The sequence below is a fragment of the Folsomia candida genome, unplaced genomic scaffold (assembly GCF_002217175.1).
Source record: "Folsomia candida strain VU population unplaced genomic scaffold, ASM221717v1 Fcan01_Sc003, whole genome shotgun sequence".
Taxonomy (NCBI): Eukaryota; Metazoa; Arthropoda; class Collembola; order Entomobryomorpha; family Isotomidae; genus Folsomia; species Folsomia candida.
This window is the reverse complement of record NW_019091195.1, coordinates 6,843,957-6,869,282: the sequence shown is the minus strand read 5'-3', so window position 1 is coordinate 6,869,282 and position 25,326 is coordinate 6,843,957. Positions and strand designations below refer to the sequence as shown.

The 25,326-nt window shown below is 39.0% G+C and overlaps 1 protein-coding gene and 1 long non-coding RNA gene across 4 annotated transcripts in view; one reads left to right on the top strand and one right to left on the bottom strand.

Moving 5' to 3' along the window:
- Window positions 1-25,326, top strand: part of LOC110847005 (slit homolog 3 protein) — an 83,060-nt gene that overhangs the window by 49,776 nt on the left and 7,958 nt on the right. For 2 of the 3 annotated variants that reach the window (XM_035850182.1, XM_022093848.2), the window contains 2 exons: window positions 484-586; window positions 10,633-10,695. The gene's annotated coding sequence lies outside the window, so the exon portion shown is untranslated. Of the gene's footprint in view, window positions 1-483; window positions 587-10,632; window positions 10,696-19,917; window positions 20,510-25,326 lie in introns of those variants that run through there. The other variant, XM_022093850.2, reaches the window with a different exon arrangement.
- Window positions 17,125-18,727, bottom strand: LOC118435063. The gene is made up of 3 exons (XR_004834466.1): window positions 18,195-18,727; window positions 17,577-17,699; window positions 17,125-17,497 (listed from the first exon to the last, which is right to left on the bottom strand). It is a non-coding gene; the product is annotated as an uncharacterized LOC118435063 (long non-coding RNA).

The following is a 25,326-nucleotide window of genomic DNA, read 5'->3' as shown; positions in this document are numbered from 1 at the left end:
GTTTAGCATATTTCGCTTGCACGTCTGCGTCAAACTTATGCACACCAGCAATGTACAAACTATTGGGAAAGGGAGGAAATAATTTATGGAAATTAGAATCTGTGTACGCGTTCTAGTTGTCGTGAGGTTGATGCAGGGCAAAAGTAAACTTGACTTTGTCTGAACAGAGTGGGTACTGAAGCACAAATGGAATTTTTGACGTGATAATCCGTTAATATCCGTCAGGCATAGATCGAACAGAAGTCAGCTCATTATATCCGCCCGTAAATTCCAAATGACAATCTTTGTCCACATTCATTGATAAAATTAATGGAGGAAAGCATGGACCAGAGCTTATGTAGCAGCAATGCGCTGCAACCGAAAGAAAATTGGACATATCAGCCATGAAACATGAGCCAGAGTGTAGAACGGGGTTGCCTGTTTGGCTCCCAGATTAATTAATCACTCAATATTAACGAAGGGTGACTCGTATTTTTGTTACAGAGTTTGCACATCTGCCACACATGGATTAAGCACTGCCCGTTTTCCTAGCCTTGTTCGAGGAGATTAATCCGCAGTACGAATAAATCTACTACATCCAGTACAGGTAAGATTCGTGTTTTCACAATAGATCAGTGGATATGAATTATGCGTAAATCATATGCCAGAGTGCCGACAGGGTGAATTACAATAACTCGCTCTCTGTATATCCTCCTCATCGTGCATAAAATCCCCATCGGCATAATGTTTCTCAAAACTCGGAAATTTCAGTCAACTTGACCTCCCCTCTCCAAATTTAATGTTGCTGAAGGAAGTGCCCATTGTGATTGTGAAAACGGTTTGTCCTTCAGTTCCGTGAACATGCAGTCTGTCTTTCCAAGACTTTTTGACTCATTGTCTCGAAGATTTTATCTCCCCTTCCATCCAACTCATTTTTGAACTCGTCAGCATTCTGTTTTATTCTTGTAGATGAAAACTACTCTAATCCGGAATTCTGCCAGAGTGTAAGAGTACGAGTATGTAAGTAATCGTTCAAAGTCTTACTTCACCGGAGCTCTCTTTATGGTGGAATTTAGGAGAGAAAAATCAGGAAGAAAGTGAAGTTTGCAGTTCATTCCAGTCTCTGAAGTGTCAGTGGGGGAGTCGTCTTGACTGTGTGTTGCCCGTGCATGGTTGCATCTGGATAGTCTCTTCCTGCTTTCTCTTTATTTTACATTTTATCCCGTATATACAACAAGGAATGAAATGATGCAGTCTCAGCGGAGTCAGCAAATCATCATATCACAGTTTCCCCCTGCTGAGATGTACCTCAAAAATGCACCAACGACTTTCCCCCTTTGATGACGAACCCCATTATCATCTTGCTATTGTTGTCAGAAATGCGGCGACGACCTAGAAATAAAATCACTTTTTGAACGTATGTTACATGGAATCTATGGGATGCATATTTTTGAAACTAAATTATGTGTGAAGCAGTTTTTCACTGAATGGAAATCTTAACTTGTTTTTTAGCCAAGTTGAGAGGGAGAAAGTTTTCTTTTAATCTAGCAGAGATTTGATATTGAGTAAAATAAAATTTTCAGTTTTATGGATTTGAAAAAATGTATAGATTTAAAATTTACAATTAATTTAACTGAACAAAATGATAATTTTTTGAAAACTTTACACCTTTTGGCTTTATTTGTTGGGCATTTTGGTTAGAAATGACATATGAGTTTTGTTGAATGACTTAGGTTGAATACTTCACAATTTGGGGTGAAATAATTTGAATTCAGAGACAAATCAAACAATGCCAAAATAAGTGAAGTATGAGCAAAATAGTAATAAATCCATCATCTGTTATTAGAAATTGGAAACCTATGGAATATTTCTTGTATCGTATTTTTAGTCATTTGTTCATTATTGTTCTCTATTCCACTCTCTTGCTATTTTTGTTGAACGAAACAAAGGAATGATGAGATGATGGGAGACTGTTTATTAAATTCTCCATATTTAAAGCAGTTCGATCTATGCCGTTCGTAGGTTTCATTTAACCTGCAGGAGAGAGTACTATTGGCAAAAACTTGGAATTTTTCATCACACATTGTTCCCCCAATTCAAACCTTATACAACTTGACGTGAACCAATTGAGGAAACAGCAATAAAATGTTGATCAGTATTCTGCTCAGGTTGTGCCATCACTGAATGTTTCTTCCTACGAAACGTATGCAAAATTGATGGTTGGTGTCGGAGGAACCACATTACCACACGCAGTCGGTTTTTTATGAGGCTATGATCCATTGTCGAAACCAATAAGTAACTTGGAATCCTTATTTTTAAGAAGCAAATCATTACACTTCTGGAACCGTGTAAAAATACCTAATTTTCATGAACCATTGCACAAGTGAATATGTACGTATCAACTTTCATATCATTGCGATTTAGATATGAGTCGAAAGTTTTGATTAAACTTTAAAATATTGCATGACCTCGCATTCACCTGTCCCAATCAAACTGTGACCGGTAGCAAGTCAAGGGTGACGGTAATGTCATTATATAAAATGAATGTAAGTGTGTCGTGTCTTTGTGGAACTGGAACAAAGAGTGAAAGTCATTTCACTCGAAACTGCTCACTGAATTTAGAGCAGTTGCAGAAGTATGTTTGGAATAACCAAATAAAGTGGAGAAGAATGTTGAACCTGAGATCGGGACTTGGAACTTGTTGGAAAAATTTTCACTTTAACATTCATATCCATTATCCTATCCATATTTGCACAGAGATGAGAAAGTCTGCTGCTGGAGGATTCCATTTGGAATGGCAGTGCTTTGGGCTTCCTCAAGGGAGATTCCCTCTCTCTCTCTCTCACCTTTCAGCCCTCGTGCAATTTGTCAGAGTTTTCATTGCACTGCACAACTTTTACATTCTTTCTCCTAGTCCCCTGTCATAATCAAGTGGAATCTGAATTTAAAAATGAAGTGGCTGGTCGTACATATATACGTTGTACATGATTGTGAGGTGAAAGTCGTCGAGGACGGGTCTCCCTTTTGGCATATTGGAGATAGCCAGGCTGCACAATAATCATTCGCCACCCAACCAAGTAACTTTCACTATCTCGCAGCTGGAGTAAAATAGGACGTACGGACATGGGCACTTGCCCCATCCAGAGACTACGAGAACTCTACGTAGGAGCGAGGGATGAGTAAGAGGAAACTATGCCACGGACCGACCGACCAAATCTATCAAGAGTACAACTTTCATTTTAGGAGATGGAATGGGAACGGAAATGGAATTGGAACTGTCGCGTTTGGCTATCCAAATTTCAGAATAAAAATCCGCTTTTTGGTCAAATGAGAAAGAAACGAATAGAAATTGGCTACTTATTGTTCCAACGTGACAAAAACGACTTCCATGTCCCAGTGCCATCGTTGCGAAGCGAAACTTTGTCAATGCTTGCATTTGCCTATTACACAAGTTGCCCAATTGGGCATATTGGATATGCATATGTATGTACATACATAGTAGCGAAATGTATGTACATATGCAGTAATATTGCTTTTGGGCTTCGCACACTTGCCAATATTTCATTCCCTGTTCCATATTATATTGGAAGAGAAGAATTTTGGCAGAATAAGATTTTCAACACAATTTGTTCTCCATGAGTTTTATGTTGCCAATTTGCAAATAAATTTAATATATTTTATTCAGAGTTGCACAATAAGTATCTTTTGCGAATGAGAAATGCGGAGAAATAAAATAAAAAAGTTTTCGTGATGCCATTAGTCTCGTATGCTATTTTAGTATGTGTGATGGGAAACGTAATGTGTTGAGTCACTGGTCGTCCTGCTATCATATCTTTGTTTATGGATGAGGTCACAACTTATTACAGTTTCCACCCAACGGTTTTAGAATTCCGACCAAAGCAAAGTCTTCTTAAATGGAACGGAAATTATTTTTCTTTCTGTCCCCGCTCTTTATCTGCATAATTAGAAACTTTCATTGCCCAAAGTAGCAAACCATTCACATGAGGCTACTACGTACAACGTTGAGAGGAGCCGGCGGAGTTTGAGAGATTTTAACATCCAACTTGTGCATCGGCCGTCGACAAAATATAAAATAGTTGTTGTAAACATGGTTCACTTACTTCTCGTTTTGAACATACTTTCGTTCTTTTTGAGAACGAGAGCTGGAGAATTTTATGGGGTTTCATTTCTATTGAAATTCTTCTTGAAACATAGGCTCGTCTGTAATTTAGTAGGACTGGATGGAGGAGCTTTTCTGCTCCTGTGTGCAATACTATACGACCACTATTAAGTTAAACTCCGCTTTCCTTCTCCTCTCTTAAAATAATTTGACCTTTTGCCAATTTTACGGTCCAACAATAAAATCGCTCGTGGAATCTCATCGTCCTCCAAGTGCAGCTCCCTCCTTGCTCGAGCATTATTACGACGAGTACCAAAAATTGCTTTCTTCATAAACACACCAAGTCCTCCCACCATTCCGAAACACTGACTGCTCTTCGTTTTCTCATTCTCTTAGCACCGAGGAAAATATGGCGGAAAACATTCTACAGTCTGATTCGAAGTATGGCTTAAATCACGGGAAAATGCACATGGTGAAGTCCAGGAGACTTTTAATTTGTAGACGTATCGATTTCTTAAATTTAAAGACTTCTCAAGAAACAACCTCTTTTCATTACTTCGCTGTTTTAAAATTAGTATGTACACTACTCCACGTTTCTCCATGTACACTATACTTTTACAACCGAATGCAGTGAAAATCCACCGATTGCAATCTTAACGAGAGTGCATGGCATAGTTGAGGAATTTAAATACCATTCTATATAAATGGATGTGGTATTCGAATGTGAATGTGCAAAGAAATACGGTGAAGAAAGCTGTTAGAGGTTAACTCATCCCTTCGAATGTGGAGAAAGTACAAGTGATGAAAGCAAGTGGTTGGTCTCTATCCTGTGCATTATTTCCTAAATGTGTGTTTTCTGAATTTCTCTAATGGGATGGGCTGTTCCCCGACGAGAACTGCCCATAAATCTCTGTCCTTCTATGTAATAGTGCTTTATATGAATTCTGGGCTAGAGTCCCACCACTTCCACAACCGCACATATACTCCCCTTCACCTACATTGCAAACCATAAGGTTTGTGCTGATTGAAAGTTTGGAGAAGTGTCAATTCAGAATGACGATCACACAAATTGATTTTTACACATGTGTGGATGTGGACTGAGTGAAGAATATTTCATGATTCAATCCCCTGCTGTGGACATCAGCGAACTATCACATGTGTCCTAAGGACATGATTAAGTGATTTCACCAAGTGTCATCTGCACTTATACTCAATTTCCCATCTCATCCAGGACATGTGCATACGTACGTATTCCGTGGGTGGAAGGAAAAATGTACAAGTTTTATTACTTTTAAAAGTGGGATGGAGTATGTATTCCAATTACCAATAGCAATTACCCGTATTTGAATGATAAATGAGACTCCCTGGTGAATTTTTGTCGGGTTAGACAACTTGCTGTGTGAAATTGGATAAGTATTTATCGAACATTTCAGGTCGATATACGTATTTCTTTCACATTTCGGTAGGGCAATTCAATTTGCATACGCTCAAGTATTTTGAAAATGTTTCGCTAAGCTAAAAGTATCCGTAAGAAGATTCGTATGACGGGCTGTATGCCGTCGTAGCTCGGATGACAAGTGGTACGATTGTGTAATAACATTTCCCTGCACGGGGCATTACTGTCAAATTTTCGAGGACATTTAGTCAGTCCACTTTTTCTTTCCCATAAACGTCCATTTACAGTAGTTGGAAAGGTAGATATGATGACACTTATGGAGAAGTTATGTCGTTTATTGAAGAGCGAAGTTGGTAATTGGCCTCCTCCTCCTGGCTTCAGTGCTCAAGCCCGTTGTCACCATCTCGAAAATTGTTATGAATGAGATTGCTCCAACGATATCACAATTTGAAGCATTTTTAGTACTCGTGTTGTGATCCTCACAAAACTTGATCTCTCTGCTACTCGAGTAGTAATCTTAACTCAACTCCAGTTCAGTTTGGGCTTGACATTCATTGTTTGAAGCGTGGAGGAAATTAAGGAAAGCTGGAATATTTGAGAGGAGGAAATACACAATGGAGGAAGAGCGAGGGAGAGAGAAAGAGGGCTGGAAGAGACGGGAAATAGTCGTCGTCGTCGCTTCAAGAGATCATTAAGTTCATTACCATATAAGTCGTAGCAAATTAATGCTCGTCGAGGTAATTTCCACACAGCATTTAACATGAAGCCAGTGTCATCTGTTACTCTGGACAAATTATATCATTCCACTCCTCGAATCCTCCTTCTTCGGTTTATGGCTTACGCATTTCAGTTGACTTCGAGCTTGTATGAGGACGCACTATTTTAGGACTAAAATGTCCTCATTTTGGTTCATATGTGTAAGTAAGTATGTATGTCCTCGAATATAGCGCTGACTGCACGAAGCCCTAATTTGTATCATATTTTTTCTTTTTTATGGTAGAATACGTATTCACTTTACTACGCTGATTGGAATTCAAATGTTGTAATATTGATTTTTCTTGACGAAAATTTGGTCACGTCAAGTGGTAGCATCACCGAAAAATAAATATATAACAATCCTTAATTTGAACATATCCGTCTCGAAACTTTTACTAGACTAGAAAATTTGAATATATGCTCAATTTGGAAGGGTGTATGCATTAAGTTGACTAGAAACAATTTCTATCCGTATATGTACATGCCAAGATTTCCGATAACCGATAACTGAAATCTTAGTCAAAGGCTGACATCACGTGCACAGTTACTTTTCAATTTAATCGAACTTCGTATGCCACAGCATTGTCAGTCACGACGATCATTACCAGAATCATCATTAATTAGTGGGATTTATGGAAAGGTGATTGTGGGTAATTGGACACATAAAAGGCTCGATAGTGCCATGTTTTTTGTCTACAATGTGAATCTAGGAAGAACACGTGTTGAAAATAATACTCCCCAATTTTTTTAATGGATTAGACCTTTAAAGTTGTACTTACGCCTGACTTGAAACTTTCACTCTCAAATTCCCCAGTGGCTCGACTGAACGCATACATATTCGTACTTCATACATACATTTACATGACGTGATGAGACTACATACATACCTTTTCGCCCACTCTTTTCTACACACAAGAAATTTTCACGTAACATTCCTCACTAATTAAATGTTCCAGTTTACGCGTGTTTTTGTCCTCCTTGGTCGTTATGCGGGGCAGGCTGGCTCACATCGAAAATTGGGCAATAAAAGAATAAAACAAGTTGCTCCTCACTTCCGCCTATAAAGATTGAAACAGCTTATAATCCATTTGATGATGCCATGCACTACTTCATCTCCAGGTTATACCCGCATATGGACATCCTCCTCCCTTTCAGTCGCACACTTGCCATCGCTGGCTGGGTGGGGTGGTTCATTAGCGAGCCAATTTATTTCATTGTTGTTGTACAGGAGCAACTTCTGAATTCACAAAGTTCTGCTGCTGCTGCTGGTTGTGCGATGACAGAAGTTGGCACTCTCCTTTTCCTCCACAAGAAAGAATCTCGATTCTACATCACAATGGGTTTGTGAAAAACGTGCCCCTCAAGTAAAGCATGTTAACCCGCTGTCACAATTACTTCCAGTGCCCTCCTTCTCCTTACTCTTCAATATGTTCAAGAACTTTCGCTCTTTTGTGGGTGGAATGGCAGCCAGCCACGTTTTCTCTGCATTTTGTGTTCCAAATGGCGTCAGAAATGTCACATTTCACAGCAACAATCCATATGCAATTCTCTCTCACACACAAGCTTCAATGGTTCTTGGTTCACAATAGTCAAGAACAAAGAGTTTATTTTTTACTGGCGAGGGAGCACTTTCCCCAAGGAGGAAGCTGTTTGAGAGAGAGCTCTTTTGGTGATGTGCATTAGTTAAATGTCAGGCGGATTAATGCGTACATTAAGCTTCTCAGTGATCCTCTCTTTGTCTGTCTTTTTCTCACGATACCCTAATGAACTCTTTTCCCCGTTCTATTACTCACTGGTCTCTCTCCCACCCACTCTTGGTTTCATGGGGTGGAATAAATCGTGAAAAATCATATATTCCTCTTTTGTTAAAGAAGCAGCCCTACAAAGCACCCATTGTTAGAAAATATTGCGAAGCAAGTGATTTTACGTATGGAACCATTTTTGCAAGATGAGCTAATGCATGCTAATAATCTTTAGAAATCTGTCTTGGAAGTAGTCTACCAGAGAACGCTTTTCTTCAACGAAACTCGGAAAATCTTGTCGACCTCACTGTTTCTTACGTAAAATTAAGAAAACATATCTATGCAGCAGTTATATTTCTTCCACCACACGCTGTGGCAGGGAATTAAGAGGATTACGATACTTTTCCATTCAATATCCAAAATCGGACGAGTAATATTTCAAGTCATTAATTTTTACATCGACCAGTGAAAGCACAAACGCTTAATGGAATTTAATGGAAATTTTCACTCTTGTTAAAATTGTGCAAGTGTTTATAAAGCATTATGTAACCAGAAAAAAAAGACAAATGTGAAGAAATCCACATTTGACGTAGGACTTTTATGCAAAAATTTATTCAAATTTCAGAAAGTGAGAGAAAGTAAATAACTTTTGCTCGTTGCCATTACGGATATTGAAAAGGGCGTCAAGTAAAATGTGAGGCTGTAGATGAAATGGATGAGAATGATGGGAATTCGTCATATGGAGCATCATTCTAGGTGGGCAGCCGGGTAAAAGAGGAGGGCTGTGAATTCGCCATGTCTTTTGTGTGTCGGAGAGGGGATGCGATTTCAGAACTCTGAATTATTTATATGAGGTTCAAGTCGGAGTTTTTCTAAAAATAGTGTTTGTAATATAACCTGCTCCACTCCACTCAAGAGGTTCCAGGAACAACAAGGTCCGATCTACTTTTTCGTGTACAAATGCACAAATATTTTTTATATATTCCAACATTTTCACCCAGTTGATGTTATTCTGGATGCTTCTCATATGAGCACAAATTGCATGCAGCACATTTTTTCTTGATGCCCATCAACATCAAAAGAAATAGAGCTGGGCCACTTTCTCTCGTTATTTCAGGCAGGCAGGCAGGGTTGAGTGTTATCAAACACCACACTCTGGGTCTCATCTTTGATATGCGCTGTCTCTTCTGCTGTCAATAGAAATAAATATATAAATTTGCAGGGAAAGCACTTTATTCTAAAATATTTCACTAAATTCTGATCACAGTTAAAACAACAATGCTGATGCTGATCGTGTTTTTTTTGTGCACACTGCCAACTTTGGTTGGCTAGTTTGCAATATATGTGGAAATAAAAAATGACCATGAAATGGAATTCAGTTTTGTCATTCTCTTGGTTTCATAACTGAACGAAACGAAACAAAAACAATCTCGAACTAAAATTTTGATAAATAGTTTCTGTTGAGTGAAAACCATCTGTTTCACTGCCAAACCATGCAATTTGGATTTCATCATAAAATATATATAAATGACCGAAATATGAATTTCCATAATTTTTCAGAGTTGGAAGAAATGTTGATTATTCTGAAGACGGACTAAATAATATGCAGATAGTCTAATGAGTTTTGTATACCACATAAAATACAAAATTGGAGTATTATTGTGCCTGTTTTTCGTACATCTCTTTATTTCTCTCTCTGCATATTTTGTTGTTCGTTTGCCAAACTAGCCTCATAATAATATTCTTGGGCAGCACCACAAAAATTGGATCTGAACCCATCCGTGTGGAACATTTGAAAAGATGGTGAATTTGAAGGGAGGGAGAAAAGCGCGTGGTTGGTTCATCCTGAATTTGAGGACTTTCCAAATTTGAAATTGCAAATGAGATTGTCGCATTCACCACTTAAGATGGTTGACGGTTGCTTTCTCCACTCGAGGAATTTCTTGAACTGACGTTCAAATGTGAAGAAATTCCAAGAGGGGGGTGCACTCATTCAGTCCTCGTCGTATCCTTTTCCGCTGTGTCCACTCCACTTCTCTGGTTTCCATCTTCCGGTGCTTGCTTTGTAATTTAGCGTAAATGGGCTGATGCAAGATGAGATTTTTGGCTAGGACAACAAACAGCCATTCAAGTGAAAGTAGAACTGTCACAACAAAATTTTATTCTGTTCTTGAGTGCTTTCTTCCTTCGCTTTCTCTTCTTGTCCGCATCTCGCAATCTCAGATTACTGCTGTTGGGTTATAACTTATTACCAGAATTACGCCATCATATCCACATGCCAGACCATGTGCATGATGGCGGAGAAAGCAAACGAGCTACAAAAGTGGTTCAATTCTCACGGAGATAATAGAGAGGAAGGACGACGACGACGAAGATGAGCCGCTTGTCTCATATTGTTTACTCCAGTTTGCAAAACGATAATCCTGATCTTCCGTCGCGCAGTCTGGATGACTTACGATTAGTTGTCATCTGGCTTTCTGAAATTGCTCTTGATGACGTGGATATACATCAAGTGGGCCTCGACGACTTCCTCCTGCAAATCACTTGTTTACTGTCGGATTATTGTCAAATGAGGCTGTTAATGATGATATCGCAAGAGTACAAAGTGTAGTGACAAGTCTTTTTCTTGTGTTTTGCAGATTCAGACGATTAACGCTATAGCAGATGTTGGAGTGAACCTGTGGAGCAGATATAACTCGGAGGTGAGACCTTGTTACGATAATTATGCAAATCACTATTATCGTCCTGTTGGAGGATGTGCTTATCATTACATATGTATAGATTATTGGCAAAGTTGGATCGTTGAGCCCATTATTGGTATGTGGTGGTTAAATGGCGAGCATTGGAAATAACCGTAAAACTTTGCACATTTTGTGTCGTCCCAGTGCATAGGACGTGTGAAGTGATGAAATGAAAAGGGAGGTTTTCTCATAACATAACAATTCCATTGGTTTCCTTTAAAAGTATCAGCAAGGGCGGGCACAAGGGCCGCCAGGAAAAGTAAAACCTGACTAAAATTGCAAAACCTTCAAAGTTTGCTATAATATGGTGGGAAATTTTATTGCGACTCGTTTATGATCCGACGAAACCTGACTGTATTAAACGGGGCAAATGTGAGAGGCATCCTCAATGAGAGAGAGAGAGGTCTTCAGCAACGCCAATGTTCAATTCAGACCAAATATTGAGCCATCGGAATTATGCAAAAAGCTAAAGAAAATGCAATAAGCAGCGGAAGTTGCCTCCTTTAACGAGTCATCAAGGCGAAGAAGAAGGAAGAAGAGAGCATTGCCACGAGTGGGAATTCTTCTCGAGAGGAGGGAGAAAGTTACAATGTGATTCCAAGCTCTCTCTCTCTCGGAACTCGGAAGGTCTGAACACAAATATTATTTTATTACTGCTCCACTTGACTTGGGTTGAAGAGAAGAAGACCTAAATTCGACTTTCACTTTACCCTCCTCTCTGATAACTAATGGTAATAGGGAAAAGCAAAGTACACACCCCACCATCATCACTACCACCACTGCTACTACCACTCTGGTGACTACTGATTATTGTAGTGCTGAGGCTTCTTCCCCTCCTCTTGTCGTGCAACATTATCTCAAAATTCGCAAGCAGCTGCGGAGAGGAAGAAACGTTGACCTAATGAAGGAAGAGAAATGGTTTATTAGATTTGCATACGACTAAAAAACGAGTATTCGAGTATATGCGCATGCATACATACGATAGAAAGTGGAGCAAGCAACTCCATTATTTCCCTTTAAATGAGTCCATAATTCGAAACAGTTTGGTGCTGTTGCTTGGATCATACTGCACAATGAATGAGGAGGAGGATTAAAATATTAATCCTTTCCCCGCAGATATATGACCCCCCAGTTGGAGCACTGGAGAAAGCTGACTTTGGCAATTTTGTTTTAAATATAGTCCGCCGCAGTAGAATAGCACATGCCTCCCGGGTGCATGATGTTGAGCAACATTCTCACTCTCAGGCCGTTATGAATAGTCAAGTTGCTTAGTGTTGTCTTTATAGATCACACTGCATGGAAACAAACCGCAGCGTGTGTCAGACCCGTACGACGTGGTTGTGCTCCCCGTGTCTAATGTCATGGTGGAGAGAGAGCAGTAGTAATAATACGCAAGGATGGGACCCTTGCGGAACTTGAACCTATAAAACGCAAATGTGATTGGCCATTTGAATCCGTGAAATCTGCACACACATTTCTCGAGTGGAAAGTACGTAAACTCTTTAGCACTTTCTCCCATTACACTAACGAACGAGATGTATTGCTCGAGTCAAATAACATATGACCTTTGTGTCGCTTGGTCCTTGGCTCTCTCTCAGTCTTCACTTAAATGGGTCATCTGGGAAATTTCCTTATTAAATTTCCAAAAAAGAAATCTCCACTCTCCTTCTCATGCCAATCCTCCGGCCTCTATTATCACTTCAATTTTACGCTGTCAGCTTGGCCAAGTGGGCAAGAAGGGAGGTTAGTCGCTTGTGTTATGGGTTCAGTTAGTGAACCGCGAGAAGATGCAACAGACTCGTTCATCCGTTCCATCATAAAATTTGTATCGTAACAAAGTTTGAAAACAAATTTGAAAACAAATTTGTATTCCTATTGGGCTGACTTGGGATCAGTCACTACATTTTCTATCATCTAGAGTCTTCGGAGAATAGAATTAAGGAAATTGCAAGTAAAGCAGTTGAAATTAAATCTTATGACCCAGTTTTACTTTTTAGACTTTATGCCATAAGAGTTGGTGGGGTTCAAAATGGTCGCCCCATAAAGTATTTTATACCGTTTCACTGATCAAAGCGTCGTGCTCATTTATAAGTTGGTTTAAGGTTGGCATACATACATACGTACATACATATGTGCTACATATTATGTAGGTCTAGTTGCCGTGCTGTGTGGAAGCCCACGGGATTTTCGCCAGAAATGAGTAGGAGGCATTATCTATTACGATCTCAGAGAGACGCAAAATTAAAGCTACTCTTTTAACTTGTGCAAACTAGTCGGCATCCAAGCGAATGCTGGAGTCCTTGTGCATCTATGAAGTCCCTTACACCGTTCATCAATACGTAACTGTACCGATGCGTCCCCAATTGTATTAAATCTACTTTTCCATTAGCACACGACCAGTTTATTGTTGAATATGTGGGTTCATGGTTTTTCGGTTTTCTGGTTAAAAAAGCAATTCAAATAATACAGTTTTGGACATTTAATTTATATATTAAGTGCTGCTCTGCTTTGGCTGAGACGGTGGAAACTATTCCGATCTTTGCACACATTAGGAAAGTTCATTACTTATCTCTGAGGTCTGGCAGTGGCGTGGTGGTGGTGGTGGTGGTGGAAGAGGAAAGAACATAAACTTAATTCCCAGGGTCCCAATAAAATACTGGGAGCAGCAGGATTCTTGTGGTGGTATTAATGTAAATCATGTTATGTAATAATTTTCCCCCTGCAATTTTTCCTTGGAGAGAGGCGTAAGGGAAAGTAGGGTAAGACTGGCTTAAAAAACACCCACACCCCACACACTCACCCGCCTGCCTGCCTGCCTCCACAACCTTCTTCCCGGTCTCTGGGAGACTGTAAAGAAGAATTTTTGCATTTCTTGATCTGGAGAGAAGGACATATTCATTGCGAACTTTGGTGGGACGGAGCACTGCATTCTTAGCACATTACGCATTATTATATGAATTTTACTACATTGTAAAAGAATTTCAGAAGACCTAGTTGCAATAAAAATAAATTCCAGCTTGTTACCAAGAGTAGTCTTGTCGAATGGTAAGGAAGAGGAAAAGTTGTGCGGGCTGTATATTTATTGTACATTTTATTAAGATCGGTAGGTGAGCTGGGTGGTTTATGTGGCAGCAAAGGGGGAAATAGGGCTAGAAAATAGGCTTTCGTATAAAATCTTCTTTCGTTCGGAAAGCAGCAGCCCAACGAAACGAGGGCTTTCTCCCGGCTTCTTCTGAAACGGACATAATGTGTGTTTTGTTGAATTATGACATTATGTTTTTGAGCATGGTGGTGGTGATAGCGGAGCAAAGCATCGTCGTCTATTTCTGGTACCTCGTTCTTTCATGCATGGAGCGAGCACTAACTTCACTATTCATAATTTGTATTCCTAAATTCCTAATGGCCAGCTCCATTTCCGAGTCCTTTGTGATCGTTGAAATGATGAGAAGGGAGCCTCTTGCACTCTCCTAATGTTGGCCAGAGATAATAATGAATGATTTAATGATCATGATATGCTTTCCCTTAGCAAAATACGCCTTGTGCGGTTTGGCTGTTTCGAGTAGGTGCAAACATGCTTTGTGGCAACACACGAAATGATATTTCGACCACAAAAATATTTTTATGATAATACTTTCAGGTTTCATTTCGACTGTGGTTTCTTAAGTTCCAGTGGCTATTTGAGAATTGCTGATATGTGCATATTTCTGTAGTTTGGAAAAGTGTTATTGTGTATGAATCCTTGTCAAAAATTTACTTGGGCATAAAATCAGTTAGCAACACGCAGTGCAGTTTGTAGGACTGACGTATATTTCCTCCTCCTTTCAAACATAACTTATTTATATTAAATCATTTATGGAAAGAAATTAGAATATTTGTATAAAGATTGATTGAAAGTGGGACAAGTTTTCTAGATTTGGCTATCAAACTTTTGCCATGCTCACGGCCTAATTCTTAACTGAGTTCCTGCTGGGAAATACTCTATATCTGTCAATCCCTAAATTTATTGGAAGAATATTACGCTGCATATGTATTTAGTTTCACTTCATTCAGTTGGTTAAAAATATGGCCAAATTAAATATGCACAAACTTTCAAATTTGAGGAACTAGAGGAATAATCAAGGATTTTAGCGAAACTTTATAATAATAAAATCGTTCTAGAAAAGGTTCCTATATATCTTTATTTATTGAGGTAATTTCTCGAATATATCATTTCCCGAAGATTCCAGCTCATAATTGGGCACACTCACTAGAATTTAGAAACCTTGCCACGCCATGTCGTAATAAATTCGGAGCTCAATACTTTTCTAGACTCTTAAAAATATGCTGATTTCAGAAGCTTGCCTGAAACTATTCAACCGTTTAATGCGATTTGGCAAGTTTAGTGTTCCTTATTTTTTCATTGTATCTTGGAAATCGACTTTGACTTGCCATAGTTGTGGCTTTGCATGGCTAAAAATCTATTAAAGCATACCCCTTTATAAATTCGCCCAGACATAGACATGTTTCGTAATGCTTTTACACGTATTCGAGAGATTGCAAATCTTTACTAAACTAACGAAACAATAAATGAACCAAAATTTGTAATTCAATTCGGTTTAGTTTTGGGGCTTTTAACATTATGAAAGAAGTTTATACTTGAATTTAATATCCTTCATTTTAAGGGAAGAAAGCCTCTCAAAATTTTCTATTACGACCACGAAGGGTTTTAAGACCAATATAATCTGCGAGCTCTAATCCGCTCTCATCGTAATTCTTCATCCACGTGCTCCATTCAACTGAGAGTAATGAAATCGAAATCAAATCAAATGGAACTTTCTCCTTGATTTTATTTGAGACATTTGGGGTGACTTTTTTTCTTTCTTTCACCAACAGAAGGGCAAGCGTAGTAGAGTCTCCAAATTTTCCTCTTATGCAGTAGTCGCACAATATCCACGGAATATGCGAGTATAAAGTTGGTCATGAAGTGGTGGGTTGCATATCAAGTCGTCATCATCAGAATAGTATTGAGCAAATGCAAATGCCGATGGGTTGGAAATTTGGCTTGACTGAATGTGAAATGGGTGTGATTCTGAAGGAATAATTTCTTGGATGTGTGAGTGCACATGACTTTGCTGCCTTTTCTCGACTATTACGTAGTTGGCGGATGACAATAATGGCGCATTGTCTCCCATCAGACTCTATCAGCCTTCTAACAGCAATGTCATCAGACCAAGTATTACTGGGTTGGCTGCACAATAAATTTATTGAAAAAATTAGATAAAGTATTTACCCTCTGAAAGACCGCGTTGTTCATATTCATATGAAATCCCTTTTTCCATTAAAGGTCATTTTTAAGCTGAGTAGCTATATATATATTGTTATTGCGTACAATATGTCATGTTTTGACTTGCCTTTTAGGCTGACTATGTTTATTTCTATATTATTCTGACTACATATATTTTGTCTACCCTGAAATAACAAAAGACGACAAAAGGGCAGCCGAGCGGCCTGCTTGAGATTTTTTTGCCATGCTTGGTTTCTCCAGATGCTTTCTCTCATTCCATTATCAATGATGAATGCGTATGGTTGTTGGGTTTGGTTGGGCAGAATCGGCAGCCGTGGTTGAGGGTGAAAACAAAGAAGTGGCCGGGTTGCTGGAACTACGGTCGGTATAGTGCGGAAACAAATTCTCTCCATTGTTCACAACTCGCAGTATGACGGTAGAAATGGAAGAACGGCATGCGGAATGCGTACAACTATCAGATCAGCAGACAATGGACAATGTGATGAAACATTTGTGGAGAGAGAAAGTGCGTCAGACTAACCGTGGTATAAGGTACATGTGATTTGTACTGTGCTTTTTGCTCTCACTTTCCTATCATCACACATTGATTCAAGGATGGTTTTTGGTTTTTCGTCTTTTAGTCTCGTATTAAATAAACTTTTACACTTCAGTTATCGACTTTGTGCACTCGAATAAAAATCTTTTGTACTTTTTTTCTGTACTGGTGAAAGCAAAATGTGGGGTAGGTAGGTGTAGACTATTTTTGGTACGAACAGAAATATATAATAATGGGATAGCACATAATTTTTCTCAAGTCTTCAGACTGGAAATGATGAGATGTGAGAGTGCTTTTTCACTAATTCCGGAGCTCATCCGCTACCTTTCATGATTTCTGCCACTCTACTAACTTTCTTCAGGTTCACGCTGGGATGGCTTACTTTCGGCCATGAGAAAACGACTCAGTTTGTGTGTCGTGCAAAAATTTTACCTTATAGTAGAAAACAATGTCAAGAATTATATGGTGCCGTAGTTGAGGGATTGTAATAAAGTTTGAGAAGCCGATCCACATTTCCTTCGATGTCCAACTCAAGAATTATGGACTTTGAAAGGAAACAGAACCCCTCGAGTTTAGACGATATTGGGAAACTGTCAGGTTTTATGTGACACATTATAGTTTATATTAATACCAAGAGACACACATTCAAAGGAGTATCGTATTTACTACTCGAAAAGGATAGAACCCTTTTTCATCTCCGTTTTTCAACAGTTTTTTTTACTTCAATGACATAAATCTGCTGGAGAGAGAGAGAGAATTGTGGTGATGGATCAAGTAGTAATTTCAATTTCCTTGATGCTCATGGACCGTCTATTACAATAAATATAGCAGCAGGGTTCCTCCCGTAACACAGCGTTGACTTGACTATATCGGGCATGAGCTTCCATCAGAAATGATAATGCAATGACGAAATTTCCTCAGGTTCTCACATTTAGGAAATGGATCTGCAAAATGTAAAAACCATAAGGATTTTTGATACAGCGCGCATTGTAGTAAGCTTTCTGTTTCCTAGTGAAAGCTTACCTTTGTAGGTTAATACCGGATATAAGTATGCCCAAAGGTTTTATTTCCGACTAGTTATTACTGTGGCACACAAGATGTTTACCTCGTCGCAAACAGTTACAAAACTTTAAATACGAATGAGCTCTGAAAATTATTTGTAGAAAAACATGTATTTCACCAAATAGCTTATCAAGTAACCACAATAATTCACTCCCAATCTGGGTATATTGAAAATAATCATTCGTTTTTGTCTACACGAAGGCCTGACCCTACAAATATGTACACACACAAAACATATTCCCAAGGCAAGCAGATCTCCAGTAATGAAATTGATTAAAATACGACGTCATAATAGCCGTAAGATTTTTATGGAGGCTATATAGAAATGTAAAAAAGTGAATCTTGAGCCACAATGAATAAGATGGTGGGTGGATCTTGTTTGCCTCCTCCTATCTCCGGGGGGTTGGTTATATTGACCGAAGTCACCGCTGGAGATTACTGAATATGTAGGATTTCTACTCGGATGAATTTAAGCTGAGAAGGCAAAATATTATCGTGCGATCGAAGCTGTCGATGAGCGTTGCACGATGAATGACACAATTTCTGATAATAATATTGTGACTTGCATATTATACGTACATCGTCGTGTTCTAGTCTGCTGGTGCTGAATTGTTGATCTCTGAGTAGTTTAGTTGACACGGCTGAGGCTGCTCCAGGGCATGAAGAATTGGACTTTCTTGGCATGAGATCCGGATCGCTCTTGGTGGCGCAGTGAAAACTCGAAGGTTGTTCTGTCGGTGGTGAATTACTGGGTAAAATATCCCCCAGGAGCCGGAAAATGAGAAAACTCACAAATTTAGATTACACGACTATCTGACTCTGCTAGTCTGACTGATTGTTGCGGCGTTTGTGGTTCACTATTGACTTCGGGGGTTGTGAATTATGATTACAATGCAGATTTGGTGACATGAGATGAGACGTCGTGTAATTTTGACATCTCAATCTTCGTTATCTTCAAATAAGATTCTGGGTTCATACAAGAAGTGTGTATGCATGTAGTACATATGTATTTTACAGCAGTTGTGTGCAGTACATATGTCGTGGAAATGAAATGAACGAATGTACTTAAGTTGGACAGTTGAGCTTGGAGGAAGGTAAAATTACAATCTATTTTGACTGATAGAACCAAATTAAATTCTACATGGGCGTAATGAATGATCCAACGAATATTATATGTATGGACATTGAAAAATATTTGTGGACGGATGCGATGTACGTGAATATATGTATTTACATATGTGTGCAACGTTGATAGTGCTTGTATGCACACAGTGTATAATTTGACATTCTTCTTTAAGCACATATTTAATGGAAATCAATGTTCAAGCCGTTTTTGCTAATTGTAGGTACAGTAATGTAAACTTTTAGACTTTACCTTTGAATTATTTACTCAGCTTAATCAAATAGTGGAATATTGGGCAAAGACGCTGATACATAAAATGTAATTTAGCGTCGAGCAACACGTCTCATGGTTTTTGCTGGCTATTCTACTTGGCATTAAATACATGTAACTGGCAAACCTTATGGTGCACATCTCATTCTGCTCTTATCTTCATTGCAGGTTGTAATAAGTGTTACAACCATTTGTGGAGACCAAAGTCGACTGATTTGAAAATGGAAACGGATATTCTCACTTTGCAATCACTTTGAAATTAGCATTATTAAGCATGCAATAAACAGTGCTAAACCCTAGTAAACAAAACGACATTGGTCGGATTTGTTCGCCACTTATGGTGCTGTTCTTGTTACAAGTGGATAGTAAAATGGATACTTGGAAATCTAATGTGCGCCCGTATTCATAAAGTGCACTGAAAATTGGTGAACGTGATAAACGCTTGGTTATGCATATGTGTAAGCGACGCTGCATAATCACTTGTTCAACTTCTGTCTCGGAAGGTGTATGCACGAGAACGGACGGAGTATGCAGCAGCATTTGTACCCAAGTACGCGTATGAAATATATACAAAGTTTACTCGAGTTTACCTTATCAAACTTCCACTCTTCCCGATTCACACAACCATTTGTGGCTGCTATAAATCAGAACTTAATGAAATGAATCAGGACAATGGAGCATCTCCACGCTGATAATGTGTATTTATGATTACACGGTGTTCGTTTACGCTGTTGCTGCGGGGGGATGACTCAACCTGGAGGAGTCAAAAGCCACACACATTTAGTTTATATGTACGTACATAATATGTAATGCACCACACAAGACATTCGACATATGCAGAGAACAAACTATTATCCGAGTGATAATAACACAGCACGATAGCTTTAGCTTAGCAGCTTGGAAGTTACATGCATGCAGAGGTGTTGGTCATTTTTTAATACAAAACATTTTATTCACTGTTTAGCTTCGTTTCTCTTCACCTCATTCAGTTGCCTTGTACTCTTTCCTTAAAGATTTTGCTAACTGTTTGAATTCGTTAAATACTGACGCGTATGTGGATACATTTGACGAGAACAACAATATTAACTTGATTTTCGCCTTAAATCATTAACAATGGTTGATGGAATGGAACTTTGTTTCCGCCAGAACATTTTTTGCCGTGGTATGCGTTGAACGTGGATGAGTGTTACTTCGGCTCTGCATGTACTGCGGAGTGGCTTAAACAAAGTTGGTGCTCATACGAATTTGCGTTAGTTTTTAACAGTGAGTGAATTTGTTATAGCCATTATTGCACACTGTGTACATTACGTCACCTATTGATGCTATTTTTGAACCATCATCGTCGCGAATAACGATCGTGACAACAACACCGTCATTTACCTTGTAATTAGTGATCAGTGTGCAGCTGGAATGGAGGAGAGCATAGTTTTTACTGATAATACATAGTTATACACGTGAATATATAAAATTCCTCCTAATCGTAAGACGCAACTAGGCTCAGGTAAGAATATCCCATTTTGAAGCATTTTTGGCTACTCAAAGAGATTCATGAAGCTGAGATTGACGCTTTCTTCTGAATAAACATTCGACGTGGTTATCAGCATTTCCTCCTAAATCTTCACTACGAGTAGTGGAGATGTACTGAAAGGCCTGCTTTATATCAGGGCAACGCTTTGCAAATAAACACAAAACAACATCTCTCACTTAGCTCTGGCCGATAAAAAGGTTTAATATTTTACAATAGCATTCCAATTTCCGGGTAGTATGATACAAGGCTAATAAGTCGGGAAGAGAGGGGCAGAGAACCGAGTTGTGCAAGTTGACTAGTAAAAATGTCTGACAGAGATTGAAGACTTTAATAAACATCAGCAGAATCAAAATCAATGCATCATGCTCAATTTCAGATTTCGAGTTTAACTTTGTTCCCCAAAGAGTATCATTTTCATTCCTTGTCAAGCCATGAATATGCACATGACTTGGAAAAATGATCCATCACACTTTTTGACAAGTTGATCACAGGTGCTGACATACCTTGTCCCAGCCAAACAAATATGAGATACCAGTTTCTTCTTCCTTTTCTATCTACGCTAGAATTTTACTTTACTTTTTTGTACCAGTTCCACTATTTTATCCAGCATGCGTGGATTTCATTCCAACTCAATTGTAGTCGAGTTGTAGCATGCACGTGTAAATAAGTAAGATCTGTAATAAGCAAGTGGAGTTTGAGTGTGTGACGATGCATACGAGCCATGAAAGTAAGAAAATTGAAATCTGATAAGACATAATAAGCACACCGTCCTCCGTCCCCACTCACCGTTTACATTCGTCGGACTAATAATAATAATGGCCGGTTCCACTTGAAAACTTGAATGGATAAGAATAATAATGATCTCTTTGAACTATTCCGGTAGTTGTGCACACCAAATTTCACCGGTGTGTTATTATTACCTCTCAGTCTTCATGCACCCAAACCTTAAGGAAATGGTCCAAGGGAAGTGGTGGTTCGTCAGGTTACTTGCTTAAATGGCATGCGGCATTTTCTTAAGCGATTGAGTAGCCCCTGTTTGTTTGTATTTATTATTTGACAAGTAATTATTATGCTACACCATCGATGGCGCCTTCTTAATCTCCGGTTACGCGATGGATTATTATACTATTTAATAATTAATAAGTTGTTGATTCGCCGGCACAATCAGTAAGTTATATATAGTTTAAAAGAATACAGACTCATTCAGAAAATCGGCAAATATTTTGGTCCACATTTTTCGGAAATGCCTCATTATTAGCCCGAACCAGGGCTTATGTAATTGTCATGTCCGTCTGTCTGTCCATCTGTCTTTCGATAACTCTCGAACGAGTTGACCGATTGCTTTGAAATTTTTACCATATGCATATTGGACAAAGTTAGGAAACGAGTTCGAAGATGGGCGACATCGGTCCAGTGGTTGACCGGTGGGGGTCATCGAAGTGGGTGGGGTATTATGCACCAAAATTTCAAAGTTGTCGTAGAAGGCTCAAATTTGGTACAGAGGTTGCTAATGACTACTAATGAAAGAATATGCAGTGAAACTGGAAAATTTTTCAACCAGAGGCACCCGAGGGGTGACCCATACCGATTTTTCAAAATCATCCAATCGAGCTGAAATTTGGTATAGAGGCTGCTAATGGCCCCTAATGGAAGAATAGTGAAATCGGGATAATTTTCATATCCGGGGACCCGTTGGGGTGACCCATACCGTTTTTCATAACTTGTCGCAAAAAGCTGAAATTCGGAACGGTGATACTTAATGGCTTCTCATGAAATTATATGAAGTCAAAGATGAACAAAAAGTAATCAGAGGGGCATTAAGGGGTACCCATACCGATTTCTAAGAGTTTATACGAGGGGGGGAAGAAAAGTAATCGGCCTCGCCATGATCCGGTAACAAATTTGGGGTACTTGCCCTACTACTTTTAAATGTAGCCCCCTGCGAGGTTAACACACTTGGTCCGCTAAATTTCAAACACTCTATCCCGATTTTATAAATGGTTTTCGAAAAAAGTCAAAAACGCTGTTTTCACCTCATCAATCGTCGAAATCTCCTCCCCCTGAGGTTTTTTGAAAATTTCGAAATATACAGCAGTCACTAGAGGCCAGGTGTGGACTGTAAGGGGGATGAAATAATTTTGGCATTTTTTGGCCTAAAATGGCACCCTTCAAAAGTTTGGATTTTGAAAATTCTCTGTGAGCGTTTTCGTGAGCGACGGGATTTTTGTTCCCGTCTTTTCTCCACAACGGCTTGGGTTAAAAATTCAAAACTGCGGTGTAATACGCACCAGGTATGGCCGTTTTAGGAGCCACAACGTCCAGTAGCAGAAGTACTTCTGAGTTCCAAAACAAGTGGCCAAAGCCATCATAACAACTTCAGTTCCCGGTTTGCTCCTTTGCGGGTGGGTGCTTCCACTGCTTGTTGTTTTGTCTAATTTCAAGGTCATAATAATGAACCTAGGTTCATTACTCAGTGATTAAAGGCAAAAAGAAGTACATGTTTCCGTTTTGGCGGTCTAATTCTACGTAACAAACCAGGGCTAAATTTTATCAGTTTTGCCTGTTTCATGGTTTTTGATCACATCAGATGATCACCTGGACTCGGCTGTGACCGTGAATTTTTAAGCTGTGAGATCTGAGATACATATGAGTTTATCTTTCGCACCGACAAAAAAAGTGGAGCAAAATGACCCCCCTTCAAGGCGAGGCCGATTACTTATCTACCCCCCCTCGTATATTCAGATAAAATTTAGTGTGGAGTCGAAAAATAACTTAGAATTAGAATATAGGAGGGTTGAATTTCGAAATTTTTATACGAACAGCCTCTACTACTCGTGGTATTTGGTTTGGTGCCAAGTAATACTACCAAGTGACGTTAGTTAATGAAAGAATTAGTGAAAAATAGTATAACATTCTGACAAACATGGGTTTACTAATCAATCCTGGTTCGGGCTGAGCAAAGCTGTACTGATAGGTTTTATTATTTTTCATTCATCTTCCGATAAATTGAATACTGCTTATAATGGCACCTTTCTTCATTTTAATTCGACCGAGATGAAAATTGGTGTCTAATATGAGCGTGTACGTGATAAAACGTTGCATCTCTCCGCTCTCCAGACCAGGGGAGAGATATGTAGAAAGAGTGGAATTGCATATCAGGTCTGGCTGGCCTTGATTAGACGCCTGTTTGTTCTCATCAACGAAGGAAACCTGTCAGTTATAATAAAACTTGCCGTGCAGGGGAAGAGATGAAGGGATTCAGCTCGGGTAGGGTAAAGCCAAGAAATGGAAATATAATAGTACAAATAATTCCAAGTTAGAGGATTGAGATAAGAACAAAGTACACACCAAGAAGAGAGGTGCATCATTTGAGCCGGACCGAGCGACTGACTGGAGTTATGTAAACTTTCAAGTCATTAGTATTTTATCCTCAATTTCGTATTCAATTCGATCAAACATTCTGAGACGCACACATACATATGTATTTACCCTTCTCCGGTTGAGTATTGTGTCGAGTTGGTTCTTTGTTTGTGTTTGAAATTAAGGATACATTGTTGCGTGTCAATAATTCTAGTCATTCCGTGGTGCATGTAAAAATGAAAATTGACGGAATTTTCTTTGAATGGATGGAATAACAAAACACAAAATTGTGATGTGATAACTAAATTGGCGACACTTATTAACCTTTAGGATCCCAGTCCACGAATGTCATGGAATTTATTAAATTTTCACTTAAATCCCATGTACACGAGTGTCATGGAATTTGTAAAACATCCCACAAATCCCAAGTCCACGAATGTCATGGAATTTTGAAATTTGACTCTGTGTCCCAGATACATGAATATCATGGATACGCGACAAAATGCGTTGAATCCCGTATACACAAATACGTGTATTTTCAAAAAATTACAAATTTGGCGACCGTGGAAACATTGCATGAAATTGAAGGGTTTTGATATGGCGCCCGAGTTAGGGCTTATGGAATCGTGATGGTTGTCCGTCTGTCTGTCTGTCCGTGAACAGGCTAGAGCCAAAACGACTGACCCGATTCACATGAAATTTTTAGTATATGCAAATTGGACAAAGTTAGAAACGAGTTCGCAGATGGGGAAATTGGTCAAGTGGTTGACCGGTGGGGGTCGTCTGAGTGGATGGGGTACTATACACTAAAATTTCAAAATTGTCATAGAAAGCTGAAATTTGGTATAGAGCTTGCTAATGGCTTCTATTGAAAGAATATGAAGTAAAATTGCAAAATCTTACCGAGGGGACCCTATGGGTGACACATGCCGGTTTTAAGACATTGTCGTAAAAATATAAAAATCGGCATAGGATACTGAATGGGTTCTCATGAAAGTATATGAAGTTCAAAGTGGTCAATGTGTAACCTTAGTGACTCTAGAGGGTGACCCATACTGGTTTTAAAAGTTGCTATTTTCAGCTGGAATTTGGGATAGGGGCTAAAAATGACTTCTGAATAGCAAATAAAACTTTGGAAGATTTGAAAGAAGCAAGTCACAGTGGTCCTGGTAGTCAAGGAAGGATTTGTAAATACTCCACAAAATAACAAATATTCTGCACACATTCGACCATTCCCAACACGGGGTGTGGTAATCGCAGTCCGGTCAATTCGGACAAAAATTTAGGAGCGGTCCGTCCTTGACTAAGGACATTGTATAATTGCAGACAATGTAGGTTTGTGGCTATTTTTGAAAATCGGTATGGGTCATCTCCCTCCTCCACCCCATATTGTCCCTCTGGTTAAATATTTTTAGATTTCCCCTCCGAGT